We start from the raw sequence: 17444 nt of genomic DNA, 5'->3' as shown, positions 1-17444 counted from the left end.
ATCTCTCATAAAAGTGTCTGAATGAAACTACACACCATAAAATCTCTTTAGAAAAGAGATTTTTAATGGAAACACTGCTGCAAGATTTATTGCACTGGTTCTGAAATTGCACTGTTATAATAAGGGTTAAGGCTCAATTGTTCACTCTCCAGCAGCAATAACTTTCTCATTGGAATCTGAAAATAAACCCCTATGAATAAAATGACACCAAAGACTTCAGTTGTTTTCTTGAGACAGCTAGCCTCTTTGTACAGAAGCTATTCTGAGGTCTGGTACTGTAGTTCTGCTGAAAAATTACACTGGCTTGCCAAATATCTTAATGACTTTTCTCTCAGCGGTTGGTAATGGTGAAATGTTATTCTAGTAACCATAATGTCCCTCATAAAACAATTGCATACAATATGTACTGTACTTCTATTTTAGTGAGCACTTCCATAGGGCTTGTACTGCCAGTAGCCATTTAACATTTCATAGCAAACCGCTCACCAGTCCTTCAAGTGTAATATTGCAGAAACAGTGAAGAAATGCGTGATTAAAAGCATTCACTGAGAGTGGACCATTTAGTTCTACCCTATCCTGCAAGATAAACCAGCCTTCACATTTGTAGGTGCTCATCATATAAATGACAGTTCTATGTGGTCATTTAATTTTACGATCTCAATTCTCGCATATATTGCTAACATAAATATAGCGTTCTCCTGCAGGGAGGTCTGCTGGGTATTATAAAATCAGTAAGACCTCAATGGGTTCAAATGGACATCTTTTATAATTATTGCTATAAAATTTCTTGACAATGCATTTTGTTGTCCAATGAGTAAAGAAAATGATTTTCTCAAAGAATGGGTTTTGACAAAGACAGCAACGGAGCTTAGGGATTTGTTCCTGTGCTCAAGAATATTTAAATTACCTCTGTTACTCTTACCTTTTGGACAGAAGCCAATATCCTGGAATAACTTTTTACAATGAAGCTCCAGTCAGCGCATGGCTATATTTTGTGTTGTTTTCTGGTGTGGAGAGACAATGTAGGATATCTAGAGGGAAAAGATTAATTTGCTATTTAATGCAATTAAATTCTATTTGCCGAGCAATTCTTTTTACAAGCTCTTGAAGAGATTGGGGAATCCCAGAGAAGGTGGGGGTAGTAAATGTATTCCCAGGAGCAGTTTTAAGGGAAGAAACAGACGTGTCCATGCTGGATTTCAGGACATTCAGATTAGCTGTGAATCATCAGGAGGCACCCTGTTACATCTTTCTTATAATTCTCTAAAATTCTTCTCTTTCACCTATGCCTGGAAAGGAATTTTTTAATGTCATTTGAGCACATTTACACAATCAAAAGATATGAGGTTTCCCTTGGAAGGCTGAATAGCAAAGTTTCCATGCCTGAATTGCCTTTGGAGCGTGGGCTTTGCCTGCAGGGTGGCCGGGCTGGGCAGCAGCAGAGCCCTGGGGACAGCAGTGGGCTGTGGAGAGCAGGGTCTGTGTGCTGCCAGCCAGGGGATGGAGCTGAGGCTCAGAACTGGTGTCTCCTTGGACATGGAAACTCTCAGAAATGATTCAGCTGCTTCGTGCCTCAGTGCACTAGATATTGATCCAGTTTCCTAGCAAACATCTGTAGCAGTTGTTTTGGACCATTGGTGAATTTGCAACAATCAAAATAGAGTGGTATCAATACCTGTACGGATAGAGTCAATCAGCATCCTGTTACTGAGTTTCTAATCTGTATATATATTATGAAATGTACATCATATGTCATGTAAGGAGAGGCAGTGTTCTCTTGGGTTGGTGTTAGTTCATGTATTTAATTGAAATTAGTGTGATTGATGTTAGTTTATGATTTAGTTCCTCTTGTCCATCTTGGAATGAGCTGGTCTACATTACATGAGGGTTCTCTGCCACTTTTTTTTTTACAATAAATGTATCCCTCACATATCAACAGCACTTTTTAAAGGTATGTGTGCATTCTTACAATATTTGATTGCCCAATGTCAGCAATGGTGGCATTCTGATCTTTAAGCAGCCTTGGAGGTGCTGCAGTATCACATAGACAGTAACAGAAATTTAACACTAAATGTGTGTTGGAGCAGGAAGTGCAAGAGCAATACGCATTTACCCCAAAAGTCAATTGGCTCGATACTACAATTATAGTAGTGAACTTGTAGGTTACTGATAAATAACTGCACAGTGACCTTTGATAAGTTTAAGTAGCAAAAAAGTTAATTTGTTGCCACTAATGTATTCTTTGGAAAAAGGTGAAGGCAAAGGCAAGATAAACAGTGTATTTATTAATGTATATGAAGGTTTTAAGTGTTGGCAGCTCATGTTTTTGATATTTTTCTCCTGTGCTGTTCTAAAGCCATTATATTAATTGTTTTTCTTACCAGGAATGAGAGCCAAGTGTCTTCAAATACATTTACCTTTGAAGTAATTAAAATAAACTGTCTACTGACCATAGCAAATAAGCAAACATGCTCTGCATGAAAATAAGCAATGATAAGGAAAAAAATGTTATGCAAGAAAACAGTAAGGGAAAAGAAGAGATTGTAGCTGTAGTTTCTTTACTGGAACCTTAGCAAACCGAATTGATTATTCTGAACCATCTCACACATAAATAAGTGTTAGCTGCTATAGCTTGGAGATATCTGTTAAGAAGATCATCAGACTTTTGTGTGAAGAGTTGAAGCCAGCTTCGTGCACTCATGTTCCAGGAAGAAATAATTCACAGGAATTCCAAGCACTTTGGGAAGGTTCTCATTACATGAAAAGGTTTTCATGCTTCTTACAAGAATTTCCGCTTATGCATATGAAGAAACAAGCTTGGGTGACTGGCCAAATTCCTAAATAGATACAAAATAGAAAGGATTAGATAAGGAATGGGGAACTGAGACCTAGAACTAGGTGAGAAGTGGTAATAGTTGAACTAACTGAGATCTAAGTACTTCAAATGAGAAAAATAGTTGAACTAACTGATTTTTGTACTTCAAATGAGAAAAATTCTGCCATTTAAAAGGGTTCACCGCAGGTAAAAGCTTTCCAAATGTTTAATGCTGAGATTAGAACATTTAGATTCAGTCTTCAAACTACATGAATTGATTTTATTTTAAGGCAGCAGCTCAGCCTGTGCTGCTTGGGTGAGTTGTTTGCAATACCCAACAGCCAGGATGAAGTTCTCAAGCCCAGTTGGCCCAGAGCAGCTCAGGCGTGCAGGCAGCAGCTTCCAGCAGGGAGCCTGTGCTTCCACATTCAGACTGTGCTCCCCTGCCCCTGGTGCTGTGCCCAAGGACACTGTGTGTCCTCCTGCTCCCACTGTGACACCCCCCGGTTTTCACTGAGAAAGATGTTTGCCCACTCTAAATATAGCTTGGTCAAGCACTTGTGTTCAGCTGTAATATTCATGAGTGCTTGTACAGGTTTCCAGAATCCATCCTTCCTTTAGAAAATGTTGTGCACAAAACTGTGTATGCTGATTGTTTATAGAAGTCACTAATATATTATGCAATTCATGGGATTTTTCAATTCACAGAATTTCTTCAGCATTTGTCGGCACCCAAATTCATGTAAGTGTAAAACAGAGTTATCCAGCAGCCAAAATAGTAGATCAGTTTTCAGACCACATGGTACTTCTACTTAATGCGTTCTGCTTTTTTCCTTTTTTAAGATGTTTATAACACTGCCTGTATGAACAAGCTTAATTTAAATGATGTGATAACATGCAACAGATTTTCCCTGTGAGAAGGAAATGTGCAAACAGTTTCCATAACAAGCCATTTACACTTTCCTGACAGTGCTGATGCTGCTTGGTACAAAAGTGGGGTTTGTTCCTTTGCTCTGAAGATAGAGGTTCAGGCTCCAGGGAAGCAAAATACATTCTCCATGGATTTTTGAATTTATTTTATTATTAATTTTATTTTTCATTGCAGTGAAAGTAATTCTGCAATTATTGCTTCTACAAATCTTATCTGTGGCTACTTGATTTCAGGTCCTGGTCCCAAACCTGAGGGCCTTGCTTGCCAACCTTTTAGTATTCTGGATACTTTTTGATATTCACTGAAAATTCCAAAAATATTGCTGGTTTGCCTTCCCTCTGTCAAACTCCAGTTGATATATAGTAAATTCTTCTGATTGCTGGCTTAATCCTGCTTTGGTGTTATTTCTCTGTACAGAATCTCCTTTAAGAGTCCTGGCTGCTCTCAGATCTTTGGCTTGTCAGCACTCAACGCTTCTCCCTCCCTGCAATTTATTCCAGTTGCTGCAGTGCATATGTATGGCAGCTCCTGTGGTCAGCAGTGTGGAAAGAAAATGGGTTGGAGCAGTCCATGGGGTGGTGCAGCATCAATCTGCAGGGCTGTGCCCTTCCTGAATCCCTTAAAGTGCAGGCAGGAACAGGGGCTTTGGAAAGCCTAATGATTCTTTAGATTTAGAAAATGTGCATGGGGGACTATCACTGAAAGTCTCTGAAGTCAGCAGACAGACTCCAGTGGATTTTGAAGGGCTCAGATTGGTCCCACAGGGCATTCTGGTGATTTTCTGCATGCACACTCCTTTTCAAATGACTTGCCTTTTGGGTCTCTGGGGACATAAGACATTCCCAAAATACTGAAGCATCCCAGCAGAGGAAAATTAACCATTTCTATTTGCATTTTTGTGACCTTTTTTGGATTTTAATGTGTTTCTTAAAAGAATTCTGACAATAATAAAGAAGCAGGATTCTTCTGAAATATCATAAAGAAAGTATCAAGTGCATAAAGTAATTTGTAGTACAATGACAACATTTTTCATGTGAACTTTTACATGTGAGAAAATGAACTGCCTGTACATTGAGTTTATCTTGGAGTCTAAATTAAACCCACAGAAGCAAAAGCCAAGAGAAAAGGGGTCCAATCAGTTTCCATAGGACTTCTGGATATGTTTTCACTCACTTCAATGTCTCATTTGTATAATGGATCTTAACCCTGTCCAAGCTTATGAAATACTCAAGACTTAAGTCTCAGATTTCTGCAGTACAACTTGGAGTAATTGTACTGAAGTCAATGGCCCATATCTTGCCACCAGTTCTTAAATAGAACTTCTAGTGAATTTCAATAAAGACTTTTGCTTAAAAGTCAACAGCACAGCATGGTTCAGGGAAATTACTAGGCTGCAAGCAAAAATGTTTAGTTTATTTTTCCTTTTCAGAATACCTTGTGTTTGGTTCTATAAAATAAGATTATTGCCTTGCACTGATCTGAATCAGTATGACATCAGGACTGGATCTTGGAGCTCTCAGTAACATGCCTAAGCTTCACTGACTGTAAAATTAAATAACTTTTAATTAAAACAGATTGAGAGCGTGTGAGAGATGTCTCCCTGTGTTTCTCTCAAAAAAAAAAAAAAATCTTCCTTTTTGACAGAATGGAGCTAAGCCTCATTGCTGCGCTTACATTCATTATAAATTTCAAGCTCATTTTCTCTTGTCCCAGCAGAAGAAGTTCCTTTACAGTGTAGAACTTGCCAAGTCATAATTGAACTCCACTCACCAGTGCTGCTTCTTGTGTGCACAAGTGGAAAACAGGAATCCTTCTGGAGGAGGAGGTCAGTGTTCCAAAGGAGATAGTCAGTCCCTGAGCTGGGAGATAGCACTGGGATGCTTTGTCTAACTGCTGGGGAAATGATGCAGCTGCAAAGAAACAAGTGAAACTAATGACTGGCTTAACTTGCAAGACTAAAGAAAATGATGAAGAAAAAAATTCTCTTTCCTCTTTGCCTAATTTTTAAGCTGTTTATGAAATGAGTGCTAGAAGCTTGTTGCACACCCCAAGACCTGAGCCACATTTCTGATGGGTGAGGGAGGCAGGACTAGATGGTGTGATCCAGCCATGTGCTGTTGCTGTCTTGTGCACATGAGAGTGTGAAATTTGGGCTTTTCTCTCATTTTTCTATATTATCTCTCAGCTGCATGCCCTACTTGTGACTGGCAGCACCCAGGACAGAAAGGCAGATGCCCTTAGAGCTCAGGTTTCTCCATCATCTTGTGATATGAACTAAAATGTGATTCCCTTAGTGTGGGTGAGAGCAAATGGAGAGAGCATTGCTCCTTTACCTTGCTAGAAAAATGGTCCAATGGCAAACACAGTGCTGGAAAACGGTGTTGTGTGCATGCAAGAAAGCTGAATGATGAGGTGGGGAGCAGTGTGTGTGATAAGGAGCAGGTGGTCAATTCGAGGTACATAAAAATAATATCAATTTGTAATGTGTAGAAAACACTGTTTTCTCATTCCTTTTAGGCTTTAAACCTAATCCTGGTTTTGCTAATTTAATAGACCATATTCTTAGGGGACCCTGTAAGCAGTTTCCTGTGCTCATACTATAAAGAAGAGATGTAATCTAGCTGCAAATGCTCACTGAGGAATCCTAGTGTGGTAAGAGAACTCTCTGCTGGCTATTGGCAAGCCAAATGTGGGTGTACACTTCTGGTACCTTCTTACAGCTCTGTAGAGACCACATAACAGTGATGTGAGAAGAAAGAAGGTCCCTGCCTGCCACACTGCGCTTATCATCTGTCCTAATGGGGCCAACTGAGGATGGTATATTCCAGAAGCAATGAGCATGGGCGTGTGAGAGTAAATTACATGGTAATTTCAGTGTCCCAGCTGCCCCAGTGCAGCTGCCAGAGACGATGTTCTGTGTTGTGGCAGCAGTGAGGTAGCCTGAAGCTGTGAGCTGCCTCAGACAAACCATGTGGGGAGCTGGTGTCCCAGCTCTTTCCCACAATGTGTTTTAGGAAGCTCACACATTACCAGCTCCAAACTGTGCCAGGAATCCCACAGAACTGGAGGTTTCCATCACAGATCTTACCACCTTCTATAGCAAAGAGGATGGGACCTAGGGAGTTTTTTGCTGCTTTTATACCTGTCTCAGACTACTGTTTGTAGAGGAAGGAAGCAACAGTGTGAAAAATATTCCCACTCTCCTATTTTGATGTTTGTTTGTTTCTCTCTTGCTCAGTAGGGAAGTTATTTGATCACTCAACTCTCCTGAATCCACCCAATGGAACTGCTTAAAGGTGAGGTACTTTAAATACTTGTTATAGGAGGAATGCACATTATGCAAATGACAAATATCTATATCATTATCAAGTACTGTAAAGCTATTGGTGTCATAAGGCAAGGTTTTAGCATCTGTTTCAGTCAAATGTATTTTAGATTGTTGAGATACTACATTTCTGAGAGAATTTTCTGTAGGTGTAGGTGAACACTCCATTAACAAATTTGTTACACACATTGTCAAGGCTCTGGTAACCACATTAAACAGAACAATGTACAGGGAAGTGGACTCCACAGAAAATAAGGTAAAGATACAAAATGGTCCAGAATAAATATGGATAAGTGGGCTCTGTGTGTCCAATAGGCTTTAAAGCTACTCAAAATCACATATTTTCAGATGTCACGAAGATACTTTTCCACAGCTGTCATATAAAGAGATTAATAGAATTTCTGTCTAAAAAAATATTTTAAAAATATATAGCCGCAAATATTTTCTATTATTATTGCTTCATTTTCCCTGAATTCTGGAGTGCAAGTCTGAATTTACATTTGCAGAGATGGTTCACTGCCCATGCTTATAGCAGAGCAGGAACTATCTGTTAAATTGAGTCCAGAAGCTGAGCATTTCTGTTAGCCCTGAAAAGTAGTGTGTGTTAATTTAGGCACTGCCCCTTAGGAATGTGGCTGACAAAATGAAACTTCATTGGAGGCCACCAGCCTGGCTTGCAGGCGGGGAAGCACCTGCCTTTCAAAAAACATAATTTCAAAACATCCTGTGACACCCCTTTACAGTCAGCAGAAAATGGATGATGCATTGTTCTCCACTGTCACATAGGCTGCCCTAATTCAGTGAAGCATCCCTGTTCCCATGTGGAGGCACTCTTACTCCTCCAAACTGTAATCTCTCTTTGTCCTGAATATTATTTATGTTCCCTCTCCATAGGTTTGAGTGAGTAATAGGAACAGAGAGAGACAGAGCCATCTTGTGGAAGATCACTTCACTATCGTGCAGTTTGAGTGCCAGGCACTTCAGAAGCTAATTCTGGAGACCTTATTTTTGCAATGAGAGACCTCAATTACAAGTGAGTGTCCTATAATATTTGTACAGATGTGTCAGTTTCTGCACAAAGCAAGTTAAGTGAGCAGGGAATGATACTATTCCAACATTTGCCTGCTGGCACTTGATATGTGTGAACAGCATGTTTTTCGCCCCATCTTGAACTACATAATCAGCAGTTTCTTCTCTTCTTTCCATATTGCTTCTGAGCACAATTTAGATATTAAATATATATCTTGATTTGCTTTGTAACAGACTGCAAATGAAGCCTCGCTGCCTCATCTTGGAAATGTGCAGTGAAAGTAGAGTTGAAAATAATATTTTTCCCTTCATGCTTACTGCTTTCAGTTGAATAATTGCACAATTCTTACAGACTACAGAAAACATTAAAAAGCTGTTCTCATCTACAGGTTCCAGCCTGAGATGTGCAAAATGCTGGTAATGAAGCTGCAAACCATGTGAAAGCAGAGACAAGATCCTTTGTGTAGCAGAGAGGGGCTCCCACTTCAAGCAGAAGAAAGAGAGCAGAGGGCATCTTTCTGATAAGAGCAGATGATATGGGTCTAGGAAGGTCTGAGCTCTTGATAAAGTGGAAATGAAAGTGGTGCCTGATGTTCCAGCTTCCCCTCCTGAGTTAAGGGGATGAGCTGCACTTTTCAACCCCTGTATGAGGTAAGGGTCAGCGATTAGCACAAGACTGCCTGGTACCTTAAATGCTGTAGTCAACAGGTGCTCTGAGGGTATCACATTTCCAGTTAATCAGAAGTGTTGGTCCTTTAAAATGCTTGATTTCTTTATCAATGGGAAAATTAGCTTTGGTCTAAATTCTTTAAAGATGTCGCTTTTTAACCCTGCCTTAAATTTGCAAAAGATTTGTGAGATATGAAATAGGGGAGATCAAAATTAATTCAGTCTCATATGATCTTTTCATAGATCAATAATAAATTTATGTATAGAGATTTTGTTTTGTTGCATCCAGAATCACAGCATACCTTTATTTTTTTAAGGAAATGAGTACAGTGTTTGGGATTTTCATCTGTTTTGCTTTTCCCCATCAGCAGTCCTTGTTGTATTTAAGTATTTCAATACTCAATTCAAAGTCAATGATATATGGAGGATGTATCTCTATGATGTGTCACACTCAAGGTTTAGGAATGGATTGAATTGAAGGGATTGATAGAATGAATTGATAGAATGAATTGAAGAGATTGATAGAATGAATTGAAGGGAATTCCCCTCCCTTGCCCAGCTCGCCATGCTGTGCCTGAGGCACCCCAGGACAGGGTTGGCTCTCCTGGCTGCCAGGGCACTGCTGACTGACATTCAATTTTCCATCAACCAGGACCCCCAGGTCCCTTTCTGTGGCTCTGCTCTCCAGCCTCTCATTCCCCAGTCTGTCCCTACACCCAGGGTTGTCCCATCCCAGGTGCAGAATTCAGCTCTTCATACAACTGGTGGTTGTCCAGCCCTCTAAATTGTCAAGGTCTCCCTGCAGCGCTACTCTGCCTGTAAAGGAATCGCCAGCTCCTCCCAATTTAGTATCATTGGAAAAGGGAAGCAGCATTCCCTTCCACTTGATGGGCTATGGCTCAGCAATGCTAAAGAACCCTGTTCTTTGGGCACAGATCCTCTCCCAGACAATGACTGCTGTAACTGAAAATATCCCAACTCTCCCAGCTGCTTTCATACATAGACTGTCTTTCAAAACAGTTGAAAACAAAGGATAATGCTACATTGCACTCTGACTTTTTATGATCTTTCATTAGAAACTCAGAGTGTGTGTGTGTGTGTGTGTTAAGCTGTAAATGTCATTACCTGTTTCTCATGAATATTTCAGATTCCAAAATTTACAGGCTATTGTTCTCATAAGCTAAACATGTTATTTCTGGATAGATGAGTAATGAATGATACAGGAAGCCTCAGTAAGATGAAATACATCTATTCTAAGTGTGAAGTACTGTGTAGCCTGCTTTTGCCTTTTTATTTTTTATTTTTTACTGTAATAGTAAGAGGTGAAAAATGATGTAACGATTTAAGTTTGGTTATTTGCCTGTGTGATATACAGATGCCATAATATTTCTTTAGTTTTTGTCAGATGTCAAGGTACCTGAACAGCTGGTAAATGTTAATGTCTTAAAGATAACTGGTTTACTGTGCATATATTTTCAGTTGATGCACTAGTAGGTGATTCAAGGAGAACTATAGCAAAAATGGAGGGGAAAGCAGTCTTTGTCTCCCTGCACGTGAACAACAGAGCAATTCCGAGCAAATAGGGTCCAACCCTGCCCCTCCAAACATCTGAAAAGGGACAGCAGGTCTGTGATGCTGTGTTGAGCCAGGGGCTGTGGCTGAGGGGGCCCAGGGATGTTGGAAGGAGCACTCAGGAGGTGCTCACTGCCTGGAGGCTGAGGGTGGGGAACTGATGCTGGGTGGGCCAAGGGAAAGGAGCGGGATGGATCCTGCTCTGCTCTGAACAAAGTCCAACAAATTGGCAGTGGCAAGTTTTGTCACCCAGGGAAGGCACTCAGGTACTGTTCAGTGGTATCATGCAGTTCACAAATATAAAACTGCTTTCACTGAATACAGGGAAAGTAAGAATGAGTCATGATGAGTGCTCTGCATTATTCTGATGTGTATTGTGGGTTTCTTCAAACTCGTACATTGCTGCCTGAGTGAATGCAGCTTTATGTCAAGGAAGCCTTTAAAATGGTCTTTAAAGCTGGAAGAGGGAAAAGGAAAGTGCTGGCACAGTGAGATAACGTCAGATGCAGAGATTTAAATTGTCACAGTAACAGTCTGGAGTAGGATGGCTTACTTTTTCAGGGCTCACTTGATGGCCAGGGAGAATTTCTATTCTTCTGTCCTGAAGAGAGAGAGGGGTTTTAGAGAGATGTGATACGGAAGAAAAGCGTGATGCAGACCCTGAGAAGAATCAGGGTGCCAAGAAGTTTTAGGGATAGGGCTTGCTGTTCCAAGCTGGATAGGATATATGTATGTAGAGTGTATATATGGAACTCTGGCTTTCCACCATGACATTGATTCTTTCCATCACTGGGTGAAAGAATAGCAAATTCTTTCTTTTGTGAACCGCTTTAAATGTCTGCTGTCATGGTGCAGTGCAGGATAAATCCTGTGAGATCCCATCTGAGCTTGCTCAGGTAGGGAAACACTAACTGTGATGGGAAGGAGTGAGTTGTCAGATTTTATTCTGGGAGAGGTAAAACCCCAGTCCATTGCTGATGCCACATTAAACACCAGATCCTGAGAAAGGGCTGTGGAGCAGAGCCACCAGGCTAAGTGATGGGACATGAGCTGTGCCACGAGAATGGGCAGGGCAAAGGCTGAGTTTTCAATGGTGTGGAACACACTGTTGGGAGGAAGTGCCTTTCAGTAACACAAAACATATTATAATCAAACATTCTGTTTTCTGTAGCATTTCAGTTGTATATTAAAAACAGTAAATGACTCTGATAGAGTGTGTTGTTCAAGGGTCTAAGCATTCTTTCTGAATTTCTGTTTCTAACTGATACTTGGGAATGACACATCAACACAGTGGGTACTGTTTTATTGTAAGATTATCTGAGTTATTTATATCCTGAAAAAATACTGAGGCTTCATCCACTTTTTTTTTTTAATCCTAGTGTCTCTGTGCTTTGATTTTATGACTGGTATGGCATTTTGTAGTTAAAATTCTTCCTTTTTCTGTAATATTTGCAATAATGGTAGTGCCTTCATCTACTGACGGCATAGTATCAGTTGATACTTTTTTATTCACCTGTCAAATCATCTCATTGTAACCTGAGATTTGATAACCACAGAGAAATCTATTATTTTTATAATGCTCTTATTCCATAAAGGGTGCTGTAATTTTCTCAGGATAATTAGGGAAATAGATCATAAAATCTCAGAGATTTTGGCATCATATTACTAAGTTTCTCATGTGCCATTGGTTCACCACTTCCATCTGATATCCTGACTGTGGAAGAAGTGAATAGAAAATTCCAATTACCTTTCTAAGGTCAAGATTTCCAAATGGAAGTCTAGCACAAAATTGATTGCAGATAAATCTAGGATCCTTTTGGCTCTGTTGCCATAGAGGATCATGTACGTCATCCAGTGTCCCATGCTTTGAGTTATAGATTACTGCCTCAGAGTTCCCTATGCACACAGACGGATGTTTCCTATGAATCATCTATTTCCTTCTACACATTTGTCCAAGAGAGGTTGCTGAGCCAAGGCAGAGGTGATGTCATTGCTGTGGATATATCTGGAGATTTCTGAGTCCCTCAGGATCCACTCTTGTAAAACTGAAGAGAAGCTGGGAACACTTTTCCTCCACATTCTGTCCCCAAATCACTTCTAAAGAACACCTGTGTAAGAGAAGAAATTCCCCAAATAGCAGGAGTTTTACACACATTTTCAGGGGAATGAGTTAGAAGAAAAGCTGCCACTTCACAGTGTCTCTTCTCCCAGTGGAGAAGCTTGCGCTCACTGCCACATTGCTAGTGCAACAAATGGAGTCCAGAGATAGGGTACACCTGCCCAGATTTTACCATTTTAGGGAAATTATGTCAGCATGGACATGGGGAAAAATCCTAAAATGAGGTATCAATAATTAAGCTGTTAGGCAGATGTGTGGTCATGCTTCACTGCACTCGTACACACTTATCAATCAGCTCCTGGATTCTCAAAGTTGTCTAGCCAGAAACAACTGAATGTTTTTGAAACTGGAGCAAGTTACTTACATTGGTGATACTGAATATGTAACTTATTAATGTAGATCAATAGATAGATTTAATAAATATCCATCTTATTTCCTCTTCTACTTTCACAATTTAAATTCTTGAGCCTGGACTACAGCTATTGCTTGCTAAGTGCTAACAGCTAACATGACTGCTAACCTTGTTGTGACTGTTAAAATATATTGACAGGGGTCTTTCTTCTGAAAGAATCATATATGGTGCTGAATAGCTGCCTACCACAGGGAAAAAAAAAACAAGTTAGACAATTTTCAGACCTTTGGTACACGCTAATTATGGTATGAATTGTGTGAATTTCATTTGTACTTGCGTATTTATATATATCTCATTAATTTGTTACAAAGAGGGAAAAAATCATTACTGTAGAGTCAAATTGCCTGTAAATGACTTAAGGAATATGTTAATGATCCTGCTCCAAATGAATAATTATAACACAGGTGCACTTGAGATGTGATCATTTAACTGACAGCACACAGCTTCTAATGTCTTGAATATCCATGATAATGGTGATGTCATAGCAGCCAGTTAAAATAATCGCTCACATCCTCCGTTTAATACACAGGAGAACTGTGGGTATAATTCCCATATAGAGCTATTGCCTTGCTTATTTAACCAATGGTTAATTTATAAACAAATCAAGAAGTCACTCTGCATTGATTTTACTGCAATATGTTTCCAGTAAAATGTCACGCCATTGTCTCCAGTAGAAAATAAACATCGATGGCAGAAAGGCATCACTGCATCAATTTGATGTACAGTGTAAAGGGACTTAGCTCAAAATATCTGAGTTTGATAAATATATGAATTGCACTTCGTCTGCTTTGCTGCTAATATCCAGCTAAACCTTTTGTGTTTGTTGTTTTAAAGGTGCCTGTAGCTCAGTTCCCTCTGAAGCTGATGCCTGTGGGAATCAGGGATGTGTGCTCTGACGTGCACAAAATAGCCCCAGTCTACAGATGCGTTGTCTCATTAAGGTGAGATTTGATCTCTGTGAAGGCCAGTCTTCTTCTGGGCTTATGTCCCACTTCATTTCACACAGCTGTGCAGGACATTCAGTTTTTCAGTTGTATTTGTGGTCAAGATCAGATTTTAAGTGTCTAACAGTCCAAAATTTTAATAGTCTGCCTCGAATTCACAGGAGTTCAGAGAAGGCAGCAGTGAGCTGCCTAGGTGTTATCTCCATGATAATAGCAATGAAACTGGAGCAGTAGCTAAATATAGAACAGTTCTTCTGCATCTATTTCATGCGTTGTCATGTAATTACAAATAGATGAAGAATTAAATCTCTAACCTGTAATGAGCTTTATGAGGAAACTTAGAGAATTCCTAATGTAAAAGGGATTGTTTCCAGTTAAGGTTAGCACTGTATGCCTTGAGAAGTGCACTACCACCTTATTTAGAATAATAGTACTGTATTGATGCAGGTTATGTTAGCAGCAAGAGTCTGTGCTAGGAGGCGAGAACTCTTTTGAAGATATCAGTTCCAAAGCATAATAAAACAGGTGCATCTTAATAGGTCTACCAGGAATGTTTTAGCTGTTAGCATCTTTTAAATGCTTCTGCTGAGAAACCCTGTTTTCATAACAAGGTTGGTGAGTATTAAACCTGTGATAGTTCTTTCTGGGATTACTATAATTTATAAAAACAATAAAAACCTGCTAAAAAACATTTATGTATTTATAAATGTTGTAATCCAGGGGTCCCACTGATATTTCTGGTGAAGGATATGCCTAAGGGCACATAACCCTGCTTGTACATTGCCAGGACTGCAATCTGGTTTATGACAAAACAGATTCATTTATCTCCAAATAAATAAATTACTTTTGTGAACATTTAGAAACATTTGCATAATTAGGCTGTAAGATCTTAGCAGTCTTTTTCATAATAATTAAACTAATCTAATCTTGGACAGGGTAAACAGACTTACTAGGCTGAGAGCAGCCTTCAGGCAAGGAACTTACTACATTCTACAGGAACTGTAAGGCTGATGATGTTTGTTAATTATGCAGAGCTTTTACTCCCCAGTAATAGCAGCGTTTGTATTGCCTGAAGCTCAGATAGCTACTCCCAGGCACATAAAAATAGGCTCTGGTTTTGTTTTTTTTTTTTTTTTTTGTCATTCTTTAAAAAAACCCCAACAAAACAAAACAAAAAAAACCCAAAACAAAAAACCACAACAAAACCACAAAACAAAGAAGGTACTTCAAAATGATTATACGCTTTCAACAACGAGGCATTAACCTTACAGTGTTGGATCCTGGAGCTGCACACAATTGGCTCCCTCTGCAGTCATGTGGTCTTGATTATCTTCAGATCTGGAGTCTTTCATGCCATAGAGAGACACAGAGCTGTGAGGATTGGTAAAAGAACAGCAGAAGACACCACTTTATTTTCTGGGGACCTCAGGAAGAAAAGATTGAGAATATCAAATAGGTCTTAACCAGGACAGTTCTCAGTCAAGCAGTCAATCAAAATTTACAACCATAAATCAAAAAAAGATCAGAAAAAATTTTGAAAAGCTATTCTTTCTTTAAAGAATCTGTCATCCTTATCTAGTTTTATATTAGCCATCAGTCCATGAAGATTTCAACTGACAAGTAAACTCAAGAAGAAGGATTTTTCTGCTTATTAACAGGGCATGGATTAACAAGAATGATATTCAAGCTTGACAAGCTTATTTTTAAAAAATCATCTCCAAACAAAACTATTTTGTAGACAATAATTTACTTTCTAAATATTATTTTCCTCATAACTGGACATGCAAAGAAATTCTCTGGATTTTTTTTTCTTTGTGCTTTTTTAATTTAAAATATTTTTAAAACAGCAGATTAATATAATTAGACCTCAAAAGACTGATTTATACTTAATAATTTTTTTCCTCAGAATTTGCATACAAATTCATGATGCATTACCTTTTTCAGTAAAAATTTAATTATGTCTGCATAGAAATAGTGATGTCTGACCCCTGCAAGGCAGGTGGTTAAACTGTATGAAAGTGGTGTAACATGAAGCATTGCCTCTAATAATCCAGGGCTGGATTACACTGAAACCATGAAGTAGAATGCTTTAGGAATTTCTCCTGTTCATTTCAAAACTTGTTCCTTGAGTGAATGATGTTAGATGAAGTTTACAGAATCTGTCTCTTCGAACAAGTTACATCAGGATTTGCTTATGAAGAGAGACTCGTGGATCTGAATAACCACCAAACTTTTAAAGCCATGAGAGCCAGAAGATCTGGAACAGGCAATGCATCTATGAATGTTTTTCCCATAATAAATGAGTGAGTAGAGGCAAGAAATTGGCAGGAATTTGTTTTCAGCTTTTGCCTCTTCTGGCCTGTCCAGCTGAGCCATCCAGAGATGGTGTAATGCATGGATAACGAGCAAGCATCCCACTGCCAACTATTTTCTGCACTAGAACCATGCAAGATATCAACTCTCCCACTGCAGTTTGAATTACCCTGCTTCAGGCCTTATTCTTTTTTTACTGTGCTTTTCATTCCCAGGCACATTATTTCACCAAATTTAGTGAGTCCAGCATGTCTGCCAGTCTATGCTATAAGCTAAGTGGGTTGTTGCTGTTCCAGTTAATGTTTTGTGGTATTGCCAACGGCAGGAGTTCAAGTACCATGTGGTGTTCTTTATTAACTTTCATGAAGGAATAATACAAGATTCTTGTATCAATGAAATTAATCAGAAAGAAAAATCCTGCTTTAAAGCCATGAATTGTGTAAACAAATAATGTTGCTCTCTAGTCTCCAGGTGACCTTCCAAAATTTTCCTTTGACGCTACGCTAAAAACCTCTAAGCTAGAACAGTTTATCCCAGTGCTGCACAAAGCCTGGAAATAAGGCTAGAAGGGACTGCTCTGGTCACAGGAACACCTCCTGTTTTCTGTGAGGAGCACACCTTCCCCTGAAGCCCTATTCCTCCTCTCTGCAGTGCATTGCATAGCTCTGCAGTATTTATTGGCCAGAAATACAGAATACATTTAGGATAGAGGAGTTTCCAAGGCTGGACTGCCAAATTTACAGTGTGGAAATGTGGCACTGCTGCTGCTGTATAACTTCCACCCTTAGTGCCATTTCCCACGGGGTCACTGCTGAGCCCTTGGACCAGTGCAGGTCAGAATCGTGAGCAGGAACAGCTCCAAACCTCTTGTCCTGGTCACAGCAGGAAATATAGGAAAAGTCACATTGCCTATGTTGTTAGCAAAGAACACAGATTTTTAGATTATGATATGGGCAAACTGCATAGTGGATAATATTTGGTGTCTCAGGTTATTGATTGCCTTTGAAAGTTCATATCTTTAACATGAAGCTAATTTTCAGATTACATTTAATAGGTACATAACTTGAGATTTTAGGAGCTGCTTGTATGTTGCTGTTCACTGTATTTGACTATAGACTGTGTGATGTAACATGCACCTTCAGCTGCCTCACTTAGAAGTGGTGGTAAATGAGCCCCCTCTTTTTTTTATCCTGCCCTTGAATTTTCAGTTAATTACAAGGAGAACATATGAGACTGACTGCTGTTTTTCTCTGTGGGGGCAAAGGGCAACCAGGACAGAGATGGTGCCATTCTCTCTGCTCACCAGACTGTCTTG

The 17444-nt window shown here is 39.4% G+C and overlaps 1 long non-coding RNA gene across 7 annotated transcripts in view; it reads left to right on the top strand.

Annotated features, from left to right (window-relative positions):
- LOC135451883 (uncharacterized) overlaps nucleotides 1-17444 on the top strand; it is a 158918-nt gene that overhangs the window by 112374 nt on the left and 29100 nt on the right. For all 7 annotated transcript variants that reach the window (XR_010441453.1, XR_010441455.1, XR_010441454.1 and 4 more), the window contains 4 exons: nucleotides 6985-7042; nucleotides 7966-8104; nucleotides 8490-8751; nucleotides 13707-13813. This is a non-coding gene — a long non-coding RNA (uncharacterized LOC135451883). The remainder of the gene's footprint in view (nucleotides 1-6984; nucleotides 7043-7965; nucleotides 8105-8489; nucleotides 8752-13706; nucleotides 13814-17444) is intronic.

The sequence above is a fragment of the Zonotrichia leucophrys genome, chromosome 9 (assembly GCF_028769735.1).
Source record: "Zonotrichia leucophrys gambelii isolate GWCS_2022_RI chromosome 9, RI_Zleu_2.0, whole genome shotgun sequence".
Taxonomy (NCBI): domain Eukaryota; kingdom Metazoa; phylum Chordata; class Aves; order Passeriformes; family Passerellidae; genus Zonotrichia; species Zonotrichia leucophrys.
The sequence above is the reverse complement of the archived record's forward strand: the minus strand, read 5'-3'. Positions and strand labels throughout refer to the sequence as shown.